Below are 18,813 nucleotides of genomic sequence, written 5' to 3'. Positions count from 1 at the left end.
AAGATAAACCCCCTTGCGTTCTAGCACTCCTCACCAAGGTGGGAGGCTAGGTGCGGATAGGCTTAAATTCTGAGTGATGCTCAATTCTCCACTATCAGTCCAGTCGCGTTTAATAAGTATTAAACTGTTACGATTTGGATACACTAATAGTGGACTGCACCTTCAGTCTAGTCGTGCTCCTGAACTAGCACTGCCACTCTTGAGTCTATGGTCACATTCAGTGAGAAACTGAAACAACTAGCTACTTAAACAGTGCAGTTATTTAAACAACAGATATATAGGTTCTTAGGATTGCCGGTGATAAATACACTGTCTGCAAAGCACATGCAAATGAAAGTATTGTTACATTTACAAAACACGCGACAAAGTTATAAACGATACAGCCTGGGTGTAAATGTAGGAAAGAGATTCTCTAGAGAAATTTCTAAGTTTCCTGAGAAGGCACTAGGTATAATCTAAGTCTTACCCAAAGGCGTCCCTATGAGGGGGAAGAGAGGCTCAGTCCGTTGATTGATCCCAGAAGTCAGTGATGGAGTTCTTCGCGATGGTGTCTCCCCTGATATCCCCCTCTTTCGGGATATTTTTATACTATTTGTTATCTTCAAGGTGGAGTTTGAGTGACTTTAGTCATACATACTTTTATTATGATTGGTGTAACATTCTCTCGCTTCGCATTTAAAGGTATAGTTTACAAGAAATTCAGGGCACAGACTCAAGGAGTGGTCACACCTTGGAGGCGGGTAGCCTTTGGGATGGATGTGTGTTTTGGTATTATAATAACATTATAATGAGCAAAGTTTGCACAAAGGACAGCATTTCATCAAAATTTGACAAAATGTTGGCTCAGGGTAGCCAGCGGGCAGCTAATTGTTCTGGTGGACAACAGGATGACCATGAGCCAGCCATGTGCCCTTGTGGCCAAGAAGGCCAATGGCATCCTGGGGTGCATCAAGAAGAGTGTAGCCAGCAGGTCGAGGGAGGTCATCCTCCCCCTCTACTCTGCCCTGGGGAGGCCTCATCTGGAGTACTGTGTCCAGTTCTGGGCTATGAACATGATTAGGGGACTGGAACACCTCTCTTATGAAGAAAGACTGAGGGATTTGGGTCTCTTCAGTCTGGAAAAAAGACGACTGAGGGGGGACCTTATCAACACTTATAAATACTTAAAGAGTGGGTGTCAGAAGGATGGGGCCAGGCTCTTTTCAGTGGTGCCCGGGGACAGGAGAAGAGGTAATGGGCACAAACTTGAGCACAGGAAGTTCCATCTAAACATGAGGAGGAACCTCTTTACTTTGAGGGTGGCAGAGCACTGGCACAGGCTGCCCAGAGAGGTGGTGGAGTCTCCATCTCTGGAGACATTCAAAACCCGCCTGGATGCGTTCCTGTGCAATCTGCTCTAGGTGACCCTGCTGTGGCAGGGGGGTTGTACTAGATAATCTCCAGAGGTCCCTTCCAACCCTGTGATTCTATGATTCTATGAATTGGCAGCTTATCTGTTTCATGGTACCATCCTGTTCCTGTATCTGCATAAGACAAGGCCATGGAATAATTATCTTCTGTCCTGTATCTCACGTAGCTTCGCAGGCATCCTCGTACAGGGGACTGCAGATGTTGCGTTTTTCGCATGCCAGCCGCAGCTGTTTTCTACCTCAGAAAGCCTCTTGATTTTATACTTTTCCTTAATGTGTGAACAATGCTGTACTTTTGTATTCTTGGCCAATTCAGTAATTATTCCACAACTGGTGAGGACACAACTGGAATACTGTGTCCAGTTCTGGGCTCACCAGTTCAAGAGAGCCAAGGAACTACTGGACAGAGTCCAGCGTAGGGCAACAAAGATGACTGAGGGATTGGAGCATCTCCCTTACGAGGAAAGGCTAAGAGAGCTGGGACTTTTTAGCCTGGAGAAGAGAAGGCTGAGGAGAGACCTTATTAATGTTTACAAGTATCTAAAGGGCAGGTTTAAGGAGGATGGAGCCAGACTCTTTGCAATGGTTCCCAGTAACAGGACGAGGGGTAACGGGCACAAGTTGGAACATAGGAAGTTCTGATCGAATATGAGGAAAACTTCTTTACGGTGAAGGTGACAGAGTACTGGAACAGGCTGCCCAGGGAGGTTGTGGAGTCCCCTTCCCTGGAAACTTTCAAGACCCTCCTGGATGCAGTCCTGAGTGATGTGCTCTAGGAAATCCTGCTTTAGCAGGGAAGTTGGACTAGATGATCTCTAGAGGTCCCTTCCAACTCTGAAAATTCCGTGATTCCGTTTTTATCACACAGCAAAAGGTAATCTCAGAGGTCTCCATCAGTTAATCCTACTGAGCCCAATGGACATAAAGAAGAAAATAAACAAAGCAAAAAGTCCCATCTGAATCTTCAAATGCATAAAAGGCCAAGAATAATTTTGGTTCAAAGTGACTGGCACCTTTAAAATAAAACACTAGCATATATGACGATAGTACCCACTTTGAGGAATTCAGCTGCAGACCCAATCACATTTTTGAGCTTCAGAAATCCAACGTGGAACATTGTATTTCCACTGTACAGGTGGAAAAAGGACTCAGGTAGAGGATGAAGGGTACAGTTGGACAGCTGGCCTAACATCTTCGACAAACACAAAAGTAAATTATGAATTCACAGTAATGAATAATAGACCATAATGCAAGTAGTTGAAAGCAAGAGGCCTCACAGAGAAGACTAGCACAGATAGAGTTCTATAAAATGTACAAGAATGGATATATATACTCTCTGACCTCAAAACTAGGAAAGTGGTAGTTAAAACATTCATAACTTTCACTTTAGAATCGTAATATGATGTTAAAGGAGGAAGAGTTCATGAAAACATAGATATATGGATTTATTCACTAAAAAAATCTAAATGAATTATTTCACTTCATAAAACCACTGTAGAAACTTACTGATCAGATTTTAGACACCACCAATTTTTCCCTAAGTCTGAAAACCTCTTCTTACTCACAATCACTTTAAAGCATTCTAAGATGCTGTTCTGTCCCTCCTCCCTCTGCCCTTTCCTCTTTCTGTTCCCCCACTCCCTTGCTCCCCCCAACACAGATGTATGTCAAGGTATAAAGAAAGGAGAGGAAGGGTCCATGGTTCAAAGGGACTTATTTTGAAATGTCAACATTTTGAACTCCGAGTCTCGTTCTCCCATTCTCTCCTCCTCTACTTACCAATACAAATTCCTAAATGGTTGTTTTTTTTAATGCAATCTTTAAAAAACACACAAAATTTTAATTAGAAACTTTGTTAATATTTTATTTCCTCATTTTTCTCTCTCAGAATATTTTTAGAGAGAAAATTACTTCTCTGTCCAAAATTATTCCTACTTATTTCTAATTCAAAAAGAACACTAAAGAGTAAATTCCTAGTTTATGACTTTTTCCTTCAGACTATTCTTAATGTTTGGTTTCTTCATGGAGGACCCCACATCTTATTCTTTTTCCGTAAGTGTCCAGCTCATTAAGGGCAATATTACATGTTTGATAGACCTTAGTCTACATATTTCTTTATTTCCCCTTACTTTTCCTTTTGGGCTATTCAAATTTTCTATTTCTACTCTTCCATTTGGTCACAATGATTCTCAGGTTCCTAGAAGACCTACATTATATTAGAGATTTTTAATAGCTGGCTAATATTCTGAAGTGATTCAGCTCAGATGATGAAATCCTCAAGAGTGAAGAAAATTCTTGCTTAATTTCAAGCTGACATTCATTTTAATAGAAGACAGAAAAGTCTAAGGTGTTGTTATGTCACATAACATTGATACAATATAATGACAGGAATGCCAGATACAGTGGATAGGTCTTTACTGAAGAAATTAATGTCTTACTGTAAGTCTTTCCTTAAAGCTGCTTCATTGTGGAATCAATGTGGAAATTATCTTAGATAAAAGGCTGAAAGCATCTATTTTTTATTCTTGAATAGATGGAATATTTTTATATCATTTCTGTCTTATGAATTTCAGTTCTTTCTGTTTTTCACTGTCATCTTAATAGGTCTTTCCAAAACATAGGTGAGTTTAAATTCCTTGGTATGTTGGATCTCTATGGTCTTTAGTTTGTGCTCCCTTTGCACTACTAAAGTTTCCCATCCCTGGAAAAGACAGTTATCAGACTTTTACTTGCCAATATTTAGCAAGAATGTTCAGCTTGTCCTCATGAAATTTTTAATTGTAACAAATTTTAGAGCTGAACAAAATTTACTTAAAATTAATATAATTACTATTACGTTAGATTGGTCTAGTTCCTAAGGACAATGGACAGTAATTTAAAATATTATTTTTAATATTCATAAAATATTCAAATGACATGTTTGAACTGCAGAAATTCAATTGTTGGACATCTACTCGCTGGAAGTAGCAATGATCATTAACAACGAACAAAAGGACAATGTTGTATCTTGTGAGGTAAAGGCTCAAGTTTGTTCTAATGAGGACACTTTAATTCCAAAGGACACTTTAATCCACCAAGGTAAGGTGAAAATGCATAATGTGAAAAGCTTAATGGAAATAGAACAGCAATTAAAAACAGTACAAAATACACCACATTAAGTATCTTAAAAAAAATAAAATTAAGATAATCCGTTTTGGAGATAACTTAAGAAATGCCCTGAAATTAAATATAATTCTGATTAAACTATTTTCTCTCATGGTTTGTATACGATCTTGTCACAGAACAGATTATGTCTGAATCCATAAAAATCTACCCTTGTTCAATAGAGGCCATTGAAAATGTGCTTTGCAGCATTTAAGCTCTGTTTAAGATTGAGCAGTTAGGACTCATTTTGGATAAGCCTTCAGTAGAAACTCCATAAATGGAACAATTTTAGCAGATGTGCACACATATACCGCAAGATAACTATACCTCAGCTGCCGGGGGCTGACACCCCACCCAAAAGGGGTTTTGGGGTGAATACAAAAGCTCAAACAACGTTTACAGCGCATTAAAAAGTTAGATTCCTAGGCTGGGATGATACACGACCAGACACTGAGTAGAGGACTGTCTTAAGTCCTCATACAACACATGAAGCAGCTAAGGACCAAAATGTGCCTTCAGCTGTGCTCCTGTCTGAAGGTATTGTCCTCAGGTAATATAGCCCAATCCCTCTCTTCGCCTGTTTGGTTGGTTTGTTGGGTTTTAATATTCATCCTTTAACAGTTACTTATAAAACTTAAAATGCCTTTCATTTTAGGTGTGGCATAAGAAGGATAATGAAAAGGAAAGGAAAAAAAAAAGATGTAGTTATGGTATCCAGCTGTTTCACAGAAGCCTAACATTAGCACATTCTCTTGGTTGGTGGGCAACCATGTGGGAGACACCAGTCCTTAGTTCAGGCTTTTGCTCCAAAAACTGTTGGTGCATTTTACATCATACTGTCAACACTGCAGCAAGACAGGATGAGAACCCAGCCCTCACTGCTTGCCTACAAAGTCACATTTACACATTTTTCGTCCAGTTTGGATCAGTAGTCATATCTCATAATTAAAAGAGTATCCTTTATCCTTCGATGCAGAAAAAATTAGTCGTGATTGTAATGTGTTGTAACATAAGAAAATCATGATTTTTTATTCTTCCACTGCAAAATGATGGGCATACACCTCAGTCTCTTGTGGCTGAATTTTGGGATCATGAGTTGGTTCTCATGTGAAAGGGAAACTTCTGTTTCTGCTTGTCTGACGAAACCAGCAACGAAGTGAAACATTAAATCTGTACCCTGTATATTACGTGTGTTCCAGGGTCAAATTGTTCAGATGAGTTTATGTTTATTAAGAAAAATCTGTCTCCTACCTAGGCCTAAGCGAGCTAAGAAATCTCAGTTGGTAAATGTCAAGGTGGAGGCAGGTACAGGCATGTGCAGAAACAAAACAGTGCAATGTTTGGAGAAATGTAACAAAACCAGGTAATTCATTCTGCAAACAGCAGAAATAAGAAATCATATTTACTAAGGAGTTTTGCACTCTAAAGTGCCTTTATTTTTTGCATTCCATATCTCTTAAAAAAATCAGTTCATCTACATATTTTACATATGTAGCAAAATCTATTTCCTTTATTTTTTTCTAAATCCCTCCCTTTGGAATTATTTTTTCACACCCATCCAAGCCATGAGCAGCCAGTTTCTCCAGGAGAATGTTGTGGAAAATGGTGTCAAAGCCTTTATTAAAATCCAGGTAGACAACACCCACAGCCTTTCCCTCATGCACTAAGCAGGCCACCTTGTCGTAGAAAGAGATCAGGTTAGTCATAAACCCATGCTGACTGGGCCTGATTGCCTGGTTGTCCTATCATTTTTTCACTGAAAGGGTTATTAAACATTGGAATAGGCTGCCCAGGGAGGTGGTGGATTCACCATCCCTGGAGGTGTTTAAAAAAAGGGTAGATGGGGCACTTAGGGACATGGTTTAGAAGTGGCTCTTGTCAGGGTAGGCTAAAGGTTGGACTCGATGATCTTAAAGGTCCCTTCCAACCTCAACAATTCTATGATTCTATGATTCTATGTGCCATGTGATGACACTCAAGATGATCTGCTCCATAACCTTCCCCAGCACCGAGGTCAGACTGACAGGCCTGTAGTTCCCTGGATCATCCTTCCAGCCCTTCTTGTGGATGGGTTTCACATTTGCTAGACACCAGGCAACTGCGACCTCCCTGGCTAGGCAGGATTGCTGGTAAATGATGGAAAGTGGCTCGGTGAGCACTTCTGCCAGCTCCCTCAGTACCCTCTAGTGGATCCCATCCAGCCCCGTAGACTTCTGTGTTTCAAAGTGGTGTAGCAGATAGCTAACCATTTCCCCTTGGATTATGGGGGTTCATTCTGCTCCCCATGCCTATCTTCCGGCACAGGGGGCTGGGTACCTGTAGAACAGCTGGTCTTACTATTAAAGATTGAGGCAAAGAAGGTATTAAATACCTCATCCTTTTTCTCATCCTTTGTCAGTATATTTCCCCCTGCATCCAATAAGGGATGGAGATTCTCCTTAGCCTTCCTTTTATTGCTAAAGTATTTATAGAAAGATTTTAAATCAGAAATCATGCCAGAAATGTCATGCCAGAAAAGTTCAAAAGTCACTATGTTTCATGACAAAGTAGTATGCCTCTTCTAATACTTTTTATTGAAGAACAAGCGAATAAAATTTTTGGTACTTCTGTCTGTCCTCCTCTAAGTGAATGCAAGTTAAATTTTTTTGTAGGAAGATTCTATATTCAAACAAATCAGAAACAGTAAGATTTCAGTTAAATTGGCTGTTCAAAGGATTCGTAACTCTAAAATATTTTCAAAGTGTCAGACTCCACCTTTTAAAAACATTGTTTTTACCAGGCTGTGAGTCAGTAGTTCATCAATTTTTTTCTTCAAAGGTGTTGGCTTGTTTTGATCAGAACTTTTACATTGCAAATTAAAATGGAGGGGAAATGTTAAGGAACGTGAATCTCTGAAGGTTTATTTCAGAATGTAATCTCAAGCAGATAACCTATATTATTTCCTGATAGATGGTATCAGATGCTAAAAACATAAATAAATAAATAAATAAATAAATAAATGAAACAAACACAAAAAAACACTTCTAAGATATCTGGAGAAAAGAAAATGGGTCATATAGCTTTGCGTTTTAAAAATTAAGCAACATTTTTAATTATGACTCGTTATCTTAGCAAATGGGAATTTCTATTTCAGTTTTTTCTCTACATCAGTAAGCTGAGTTAAATATATAGTGTCTAATGTAATAAGATGTCACATACATGCTATGCAATTTTTAAAAATAGCAAAAAAAGCAGTGCAAGACCAGAATCATATTAGCTTCTAGTCAATGAAGTAGTGAAATAAATTAGAAATATTACAAACCTACTCCTTCCCTTAAAATGAAGAAACAAAAACTAGCTTCTAAACAAATAAACAAAGCCATAGTCTGTCTCCTCTGCTCCCAGTTGCCAGATGAGAGTTTGGCATAGGAATTAAATTTGATTGAATATATATTTAACTTATTTAGGCTTAGGTAATTGTAGTTATATATCACATAAGTTGGTCAGTTTATAAAGGTACATTTCATATGTCTGGAATGGGACATTTATATTAATAAAACAATGCAATATTATATTGATATAGGAATGACTACACTAATAACTATGTTAAAACTCATCTACATTGTATGCTAGTTTGGGTAATTGCTTTCTCAGTCCCAAAATATTTATGGTGACAATAACGTGTATCAATGTTTTGCTGTGATGAATCCAAAAAGCTATGGAAATAAAGTGCTTTACTTGTTATGATTTCCTCTTATATCTTATTGAGAAGTTTAAATAGGTACTGCAATACTGTTTAAAACTGAGTGAGGAAAAGAGTAGAGATTTTCAAAGGCTGGCAAATCCACTTTATGGTGTATTTTCTGTGTGCTTTTACAAGAACTTCAGAAACAAATGAAAAATAATTTACAGAGCAGATTCTTAATCTAGAACAAAGGTAATCTATACAAAATGCAAAAATAAACTTTTGATTTTCTCATGAAATACAAAGCAAATCTATTAATACAAGGAAGGTCTATTAGTCTTAAATATAAACAGACATGGGAATAATAATAACTACGATAGTAATAACTATAATAATAATTAAAATAACAACAACAACCCTACTGTTCAATTTTTGTCAGGTTTTTTTCCTGCATTATTTTGTTTATCCTTTAGTATTTGTCCTGACAACCAAGTAAGTATTGCCTGAGTAATGAATGCAAAATAGAGCACTTTACATGTTTTAGTTTTTCTTTACGGATACAAAGACGAATCTTCCTAAAACCCTGTCAGTTAAGGAGATAAATAAAATTGGCTTTTGAAAAATATCTAAAGTGCAAGACTGCTTAGATTGTGATTGTAATAATTTATACATAAAGCTGCAGACATAGAGGGTGATTTAAATGTGTCCTCACTGAGGAAAGTTTCTTTCCAGCAACCCTTTCTGCAACGTTTTTCCCGTGTGATAGACCTAGTACTACCACTAAAATTATAAACAATGTAATCAAAACATTGACCATAATAGAACAAGCACTAGTAGTGGCTGTAAAATTCTGTATTGGAGTATGAAACAAAGATCAAGAGTCAAAGCATGACTGAAGCCAAAGAGATAAGATTTCACGCCTAATGTTTCAGGCAGTTAATGTAGACTACTTTCATTTTCTATAAAGGTTACCTTGAAATAGTCTGAGTTTTCTCTGAACTTCAGAAAATCCCCTAAAATATTTTTGTCCATATTTCTCTACATCCTCTGAGCAGTAGACTTTCTGACTCCAATTACTTCAGTGCAACCTCTTCCAGTTCTGAGTGTGTTCTCCTTGCAAGCTCCTCCCAAAAATAATTTATAAGGTGCCAATTTCTTCCACAGGATTTTATTTTTGGATTTCTTTGGTTCAGAAGTACTCCAGAAGACTCATCTTTTCTCCTCACCTTCAGAAAAAATTACTGTAGTTGAAAACTGGATGATAGACTTCAGCATCACCCAGGCACATGATACATCTTTGGTGCCTTTCTTCCAAGATGGTAATCCTGCTAAAATGGGGATAAACGCGTAGGTGAAGAAATCAGAAGCCGTAAGGCAGTGAGTGCTGGCTGAATCCTGACTTTCAGAAACGTAGCCATTTAACGATCTTAGTCTTTTGAAATGTATTGTACTGAGCCATCTCTGCACAGTGCAGCAATGTCATCAAATGCTCCCCTCGGTGTTAAGTGTGCTTATCCAGTCTATAATACGTACAGAACATCATAGACACTAGAGAAAGAACAACTGGAGTCAGCCATCATGGAAGTTACAGGAATATGTACTTGTTCTTGTCACTTCTTATTGCTCATGGTGCTCTGCAATGTGTTCTCTAGACACATTGTAATACTGGCTGTGTCTTTTCCCCGACATTGTGGTCATTCTACCCAAAGTAATCCACAGCGCTCTGCTAAACCAACTCATCTAAAAGCAAAACTATGTGTAGCAATTAACTCTCATTGTGTAATTATGTTTTCTGTATCTTAAAGAAGAAGAAATAAATGACTTGTAAAATCAAAACCAAGTTTATTTGAAAGAGAATACATTTCGTTTCCTCAGTCTAGGCAGCAGTCACGGGTGTGCAGCACAGTATAGACTCCAACAGCTAAACTGCTGCTGCTGCTGCCCTTGATAGTGTCATTCAAACTGCTTTTTTGGTTCTCAACAAAAGGGACTCTGAGCTGTTTGACAATTAGATTTAAAAGGCACAGAGGAAATAACAGTCCATAAAAGTGAATGACATTCTCAGAGAGACTCTCCTAGCTTTTTTCCCCTCAATGGAGAAACAAAAGGATGACTGTAGTGAGGAGAGTATAGTTGTAATTAACTTGTCATTTGTATTAATAATTATACAGTTTCAAGACTGCATATTTTTACAGTTAAGGTCATAGAATAAAATGCAGGTTCAATTCTTGCTTCTCTTAGGCTTCTCATGGGACATTGCACAATCAATTTATCTTTAAGTGCATTTATTTTTTTAATGTAAAAGGGAATAGTAATATTTATTTTTCCCCCAGTCACTTATATGAATTTGCAGTTTTGTTTTAGACTTTCTTTTTTTATTATTATAAATCATATCTAATAGGGAATCTATAAAAACTTTTTTTTTTTTTTAACAAGAAAACTGTGAATTTGGAGGAAGAATCATTGTATTAAGGTATTTAGTTTGCTAATTTCACAATTTTACTAGAAAATATTTTTCCCAGCCCATTAAAATTCTTTATAAGGTACCCCATTTTAAGTTGAATTACAATAAAATAGACATTTTTTTTCTCAGATATGTTTTTCTTCCTTATTTTTTATTACAGATGCTTTAAAAGTTTAGAAGGGTTAGTTTAACCAACAGTAATAAATTCATTTGGACCGGAGAGGGTCAAAAGGAAGCCCACAAACATGTTCAAAGGGCTAGGGAGCTTACCCTGTGAGGAAAGACTGAAGGAGCTGGGTCTTTCCTCCCTGGAGAGGAAAAGACTCGGAAGGAGGGGGCGGGGGGAAGTCATCACTGTATTCCAGTACCTAAAGGGTTGCTTCAAAGAGGACAGAGGCTGTCTCTTCACAAGGACCGCATGGAGAAGACAAGGGGCTTTTCTTTTCCTTTCTTCCTTTCACTTTCAAATTTACTGTAGGTTCTGTATTTCACTGCAATCTTGTATTAAACTGTAATATGGACAAATAGGTAAGGAATAGCCAGCTGAAATAGTGTGTAATTTCCACTTTGACTGAGTTAATCAGTTAACAGCATGGTAAATGTTATACATTTTCTAAAAATACCTAACTTAGTGTTACATTTTTTTAGTCTGCAGATTCAAAAGAAACCATTCAAATTGCAACTTTATTTGAACAGGGGAGGGAGCAAATAAATTTTTCAGTTTCAAGACAGATTGTGGAGTGTTGCTTGGAATCACAGTTACTGGATTAAAAGCACATAAAACAGTGTCATAGAATAGTTGCAAAATCCATATTTTAAAATTGCTCACATAGCATGTTTCAGGTTCTATTATTTAAAATTAAGATTAATGATGAAAAACTTCACACTTCCTCAAGATATGAAAAAAAGCCTTATGTTAAGAGAAAACATTAGTAATAAAATATTTGGCATATATTGTTTATTCATTTATATGATTGAACTGAAGAAAATTTTGTCCTCTGTTACCCATTAGATACTCATTTAATCTCTGACGTCTCACTTATTTCAAGTAATTTATGCATACAGAAGCACTGAATCTAGATTTCTGGATTTTTCCTCTGAGTCTCTGAGGACAGACGAGATAGAGTTAACAAAAATTACTGTTGCAGTATCTCATTTAGTTGTTTCAAATGAAAAAAAGGTAAAAAAAATGCGCGTCGTGTGGGATTTTTTGTTTATTTGTTTGGTTTTTTCCTGGTCAGTCTAAAAGAAGCATTCATTACACTATTTACGCCTCGTTAATGCAATTTTGTTTCCAGTGTTGTGCATGTGAAGAGAAATGCGATCCAACATAAGAGAGAGGCTGTGATGTATTATATTGACCTCTTCTGATTTCTTAACCTTAGAGGTTTAGAGTAGAGATTTGAAAACATTTTGGAAAGCCTATTTTTGATGAAAAATGCAGAGTCAGGTTGAGAAGTATACATTCAGATTCAATGAAACATTTCATTAGATTGTTTCACTCGGAAAAAAAACAAAGGACATTTCATTCTGGCATTTCCTGAATTAAATGTTTCACTTAGAAATGTACTTCAGTATTATTAAATGCTAACTAGATTGAAGAAATTTGATTGAATGAACCTTTTCACACTGTCCTGACCAAACTCTAGTTTGACCCAGAGCACATTTGTTTCAACTATATGATTTGGTAAAACACACAAGTGTATGTACATACTTACATGTGTATATATATAAACACTGTTATCTGCTATTATCTGTTATAAGTTACTGATGTCAGAATTTGAAACTCAGGTAAGGGAATGGGAGTCACTAATTTGAGTGACAGAGATTTCATATCAAGTGTGTCCCATGGTAAGTTTTAATTTTTTTAAGTACTCTAAAAGATAACCTTGCACACCTCAATCTTGTCTGTTCTTGTAAGTAACCATTGACTTTGAGCATAGCTCTGAAAGCAAGAAAGGAATGGTTTAGATTTATCATCAGCTCTGTTGTCTAACAGAATTTGACAGCATGAAACTATGAAATGGATAGAATGATTAAAATTTAAATCCAGCCATACTTACAGTAGATATTAAAGTCAATGCACTTTCTAAGCCAAAAGTCATTGGAAAGACTTAAGGCAGAAGCACTGAACCTTTTGGGGTCCATCAATTTCAATTCATTTGCTCTGATTTTATGGATCAGTACTTGGTCTCTTCACTCTAGTGTCTATGAAATGTCAGTTCTTCTAGTGACAGCTCCTGAATAAAATGACCTGCATATGTAACTATAATTTCAACACTTGTCCAGCATTCGAATATTTACGCACCCAATGTGTGTCTGTTAGATTTAGACTGATGCAGTGGTAGAGTACAGCTTACTTTGTTTGCATTGGCATTGCAATTGGCATAAAATCCAGTCAAATATAATTCCATGGTGCATTTCTATATAGCCTGAAGAGTTCTGGTTGTGCAAAACAGCCATGGTTTACCAATCGACATATATGTTTTTAGGGGATATATATATTTATATTTTATGCAAACAACTAAATTATGCAAAATACATAATGGTTATCTTTTTGAAGCAGCTGAAATTACTGTACTAACAGTGTAACTGATAGACAACACAAAAACATTGACATGTAAAGCTGATGACCAAATTATACACCAAACTTGGTGTCTTAACATGGTATTTGTTAAAAGTGTAGATCTCGAAATTTGTCATTGCACCTTTAGACACCCTAACAACCCTAACAAGGGACTGGGGAGTAAAACCTTTTTTCAGTATAAAGATAGATATAATCAGCAGCAATAAATGTCACATACATTTAGCAATTTTGAATATTACTTGATATTAGCATGAAAACAAAAAAAAAAGGAAACAATTAATATAAAGATTTTCAAGAATATGATTATTTTAGACTAGTTTTAGACTAGAGACAACTAGTTTGGGGTTTTTTAAAAGAAAAAAAGAAAGAGCATTGTGGGCAGAACTAAAATCCAGCGGCTTTGTTTATTCCTTTTTGGTGACAGTGTCTAGAATCCAGGTTGTAAACACAAGAGCAAAAAGAAAGCCTACTTGCCTCTTCTTCCAACTCAAGTCCACTCATCATTTGATGCTGTCAAAGCATTTAGAACAATGCCTGATGCACATTTATAGAATCATAGAATAGTTTGGGATGGAAGGGACCTTTAAAGACCTTGTAGTCTAACCCCACCCTGCAATGAGCAGGGACATCTTCAATTAGATCAGATTGCTAGAGTTCTGTCCAGCCGGACCTTGAATATTTCCACGAATGGGGCATCTACCACCTCTGTGAGCAACCTGTTCTAGTGGTTCTCCACCCTCGTTGCAAAAAATTTCTTCCTTATAAATCTACCTCTTTTAGTTTATAGCCATTATCTCTTATCCTATCACAACAGGCACTGCTAAAAAATTTGTTCCCTTCTTTCTTATAAGCCCTCTTTAAGTATCGAAAGGCTGCAATAAGATCTCCCTGGGGCCTTCTCATCTCCAGGATGAACAACCCCAACTCTCTCAGCCTTTCTCCACAGGAAAAGTGTTCCATCCCTTAATTATTTTTGTGGCCCTTTTCTGGACACACTCCAACAGGTCCATGTCTTTCCTGTATTGAGGACTCCAGAGCTGAATGCAGTACTCCAAGTGAGGTTTCACCAGGATGGAGTGGATGGGCAGAATCACCTCCCTTGACCCTCCCTTCTTTGGTTGCAGCCCAGGGTGCGGTTGGCTTTCTGGCCTGTGAGCGCAAATTTCCAGCTCATGTTCAGCTTTTCATCTACCCCAAGTCCTTCTCCTCAGTGCTACTATCAATCCCTTCATCCCATAGCCTGCACCAGAAGTTGCCCCAACCCAGGTGCAGAACCTTACACTTGACCTTGTTGAACCTTAATTTTAAGGTTCTGCATGCTAAGCACATTGCTTTTGTGCTTCCATGGTGTTTTCCATGAGTTGTTTTCATGTTCCCTGCATCCTATACAATTCAAGAGTGGAGGGAGGCATCCTAAGACTACTAAGACTACTAAGGGCAACAAGGAGACAGGAAGTTTTTAGGACAAATCAGTTTGTTTCATTCTGCATTGAAGGGAAAAATCTTCCAAGTTCTGAAGATGACTAAAATTACTTATCACAGAACTCAAGAATGAAACTTGGAAGAGTTTATGTGCCTCCTAGAAGCAACTGCTCCCTTCTACCTCTTCCTGGGAAGCATGAGTCATCATTGTGCTTGGGGGGCAAGGGAGAGGAAGAGGAACCCTTCTTAATTATTTTTTAAATGTTTTTTAATTGCAGTTACCATTAACAATGTATCAAAACATTTGGTATTTTGTGTTGATTTAATCCAAAATTTTAGAGGATATACTCTTTAAAGTGCACATTCATGCTTTGTCAATACTTTTAACCATCATGTATATAATAGGCAGTAAAGAAAGCAGGCAAAACAACGCAGAAGCTCATCCACCCATTATGCTCATTCTGCCATTAAAGTTCACTGACTAATGGATTTCTAATGTGGGTGGAAGTTTTCGCACCATTGAGATATTGCTTTGACAGATCAGGGCACAATAGCTGTGACTGTTAGTCTTTCAAGCCTGAAGAGTTTTCTTTCATGGCTTCAAGCGAAGCCTTTCAAAAGCAGCAAGATATTCACAGCAGCCAAATTTTTAATACAGGGAAAAAAAAAAAGAAGACAAAGTTGCTTTTTTTTTCAGTTATGAAGGACTTAACAAGCTTGCTTCAATGCTGCAAGAATAAATCAAGTTAATTAGACAAAAGTAAAGAGAAGTTAAGGACAAATGAAGATCCACCAGGTCCACATAATGAAAAGTCATGGTTGAAGTAAAATATTCCAGTAATTTGAATTATAGTTCCAAAATATTAAAAAGAACTAGTAAATGTTGATAAAATATGCCACAAACTTTCTGTGTTTATAAGCTGTCACATACCTTAATTTGTTAGAAAGGAATAGACAGATATCTGAACACACTATTCTTAAAATAAATAAGTACAGCAATTAAGCACATATGAATGACTCCTTAGATATATGTCTATAAACAAGAAAAATTTAATTCTACAGTCTTCAGCGGACACTGAATTATGTTGTGAAGACCTTCCTTTGATTACCAGCATCTTCTCTTACCTTTTCCCCTACTCTTTCTTACTATTTATTTTACAAAATTTAATGGTATGTATTATGCAATAAAGAGCTTGAAACCCAAAGAGAAATCACCTTTTATTATTACTTTAATCTCTTTTAAAAATGTTTTTAATTTCTATGGACAACGTTGAAATATGTTGAATAAATAATATGTTTCATTCCAAAAGAAAGGTAAATAAATGCACTGGTAATAGAAATCTACGTAAATGTGCATATCACTATTAATAGTCTAAATGATAGAGCAGAATACACTGGAACATATTCATGGGACTCGTAAAAGAGAGAAAAAAACTAGTTTAATTTATAAGACTGGTGACACACTTTACTGAAGATTGCAACAAGCATCTAACTTCGGAGCAAGATACAATCCCTACAGAGTAAATGGGGAAAGGCAAGTGCTTCTCAATGGTTACTCTGAGTATGAAGCTAAATGTATTAATACCAATAGGTCCTGTAAACCTCAGTGACCCACTGCCTTGGAGGTAGAAAGGGGCAACAGCACCTCCTGCTTCACAAGGCTCATGTCAAGTAAAACACATTCAAGGTCTGGAGGTCATGTGAGAGCCTGAAACACAGACCTTGACCTGTCGTATGCAAGATACACAGATGGGGAATGTAAAGGTGTTTCCGTGCTCTGGGGTACTGCTGTAGGACACACCACTTGTTCTCTACACAGTCAACACAGGAATCTGGGTGTCATGACATTGTCAGAAAAGTACCTGAGAGCTTCCCAGGCTCAAAACTGTATAATTAATGAATTTGTCCTTTTTCAGCAGTTATTCTCCATTTGTCTTTCACCCCATTACTATCTCTTATTTGTCCTAGTTCATTTGAGATGTCATTCACAACACTTGAGTCACTTAAAATAATGAATACTGTAATTATTTCTTTTAATTAAGAGTACAGTTTTCATATACCAATCACTTGTACTGCATCCCCTTTTCACTAAGCAGGCCAAGCAAGATTTTCATTTTTATTTAAAGTTCCCATGTCAGGAAAAACATTGCTGCTGGTACTTCCTCTGTTCTCACACTTAATAAAATGCAGCTTTCTCTTATTCCATGTAATTCATGTTTTTAAGGCTACACATACTGGCCTCTGCATCTATTGTAATTGCTTCTTCAATGGTACGCTCACCCCTTGTCCTAATATCTTGCTTTCTGAAACCCTACATTCTTTATCTATTTTAACCAAGTTATTGTTGCTCTTTGTGAATTATCATGGGAACTATCTCAGTGCTATGTCTAAGCTTCTTGATTATTATTTATTACCATGAATCCCCCCTATCTATATCTGACCATTGGCAGTAACATGGTGATAAAGGATCAGAAGGTGCCTGAGGTACTTAATGCATTTTTTGCCTCAATCTTTAGTAGTAGAATCGGTTGTTACCTGAGTACCCAGACCCCTGAGCTAGTAGCTAGCGGTAGGTAGCAGAATGAAGCCACTGTAATCCAAAGGGAGATGGTGAGGGACCTGCTCCATCACCTACATATACACAAGTATATGGGTTGGATGGGATCCACTCGAGGGTACTGAGGAAGCTGGCAGAAGTGCTCACCGAGCCACTTTCCATCATTTATCACCAGTCCTGGCTAACCAGGGAGGTCGCAGTTGCCTGGTGTCTAGCAAATGTGAAACCCATCCACAAGAAGGGCTGGAAGGATGATCCAGGGAACTACAGGCCTGTCAGTCTGACCTCAGTGCTGAGGAAGGCTATGGAACAGATCATCCTGAGCACCGTTATGGAGCACATGAAGGACAACCAGGCAATCAGGCCCAGTCAGCATGGGTTCATGAAGGGGAGATCCTGCTTCTCCTTCTATGACAAGTGACCTGCTTGGTGGATGAGGGCAAGGCTGTGGATGTTGTTTACCTGAACTTTAGTAATGCCTTTGGTACGGTTACCCACAGCATTCTCCTGGAGAAACCGGCTGCTCATGGCTTGGATGGGAGTACTATTTGCTGGGTGAAAAACTGGCTGGAGGGCCGGGCCCAGAGAGATATGGTGAATGGAGTTAAATCCAGTTGTCGACCAGTCACGAGCGGTGTTCCCCAGGGCTCGGTATTGGGGCCAGTTCTCTTCCAGTTCTCTTTAATATCTTTATCAATGATCTGGACAAGGAAATTGAGTGCACCCTCAGTAAGTTTGCAGACCATGCCAAGTTAGGTGGGAGCGTCGACCTACTTGAGGGTAGGATGGCTTTGCAGAGGGATGTGGACAGGCTGGATCGATGGGCTGGGGCCAATGGTATGAGGTTCAGCAAGACCAGGTGTCAGGTCCTGCATTTGGGTCACAACAACTTCATGCAGCATTACAAGCTCGGGGAAGAGTGGACGGAGAGCTGCCTGGGGGAAAGGACCTAGCGATGTCGGTTGACTGCCATCTGAATGCGAGCCAGCAGTGTGCCCAAGTGGCCAAGAAGGCCAACAGCATTCTGGCTTGTATCATGAAGTGTGGTAAATAGGACTAGGGAAGTGATTGTCCCCCTGTACTTGGAACTGATGAGGCTCCACCTTGAGTACTATGTCCAGTTGTGGGGCCTTCACCAGAAAAAAGACACTGAGATGCTGGGCGGGTCCAGAGAAGGGCAATGAAGCTGGCTGGGGGTCTAGAGCTTAAGTATTATGAGGAGTGGTTGAGGGAACTGGGGTCGTTTAGCCTGGAGAAAAGGAGGCTGAGGGGAGACGTTATTGCTCTCTACAACTACCCGAAAGAAGGTTGTAGAGACGTGAGGCTTGGTCTCTTCTCCCAAGTAACAGGCAATAGAACAAGAGGAAACGGCCTCAAGTTGAGCCAGGAGAGGTTTATACTGGATGTAAGGAAAAAAATTTCCTCTGAAAGGGTTATCAAGCATTGGAACAGGCTGCCCAGGGAAGTGGTTGAGGCACCATCCCTGGAGGTATTTAAAAGACAGGTAGACATAGTGCTTAGAGATATGGTTTAGTGACGGTTTTTGTCAGTGTTAGGTTGATGGTT

This window comes from Chroicocephalus ridibundus, chromosome 1 (assembly GCF_963924245.1).
Source record: "Chroicocephalus ridibundus chromosome 1, bChrRid1.1, whole genome shotgun sequence".
NCBI classification, from domain to species: Eukaryota; Metazoa; Chordata; class Aves; order Charadriiformes; family Laridae; genus Chroicocephalus; species Chroicocephalus ridibundus.
The sequence above is the reverse complement of the archived record's forward strand: the minus strand, read 5'-3'. Positions refer to the sequence as shown.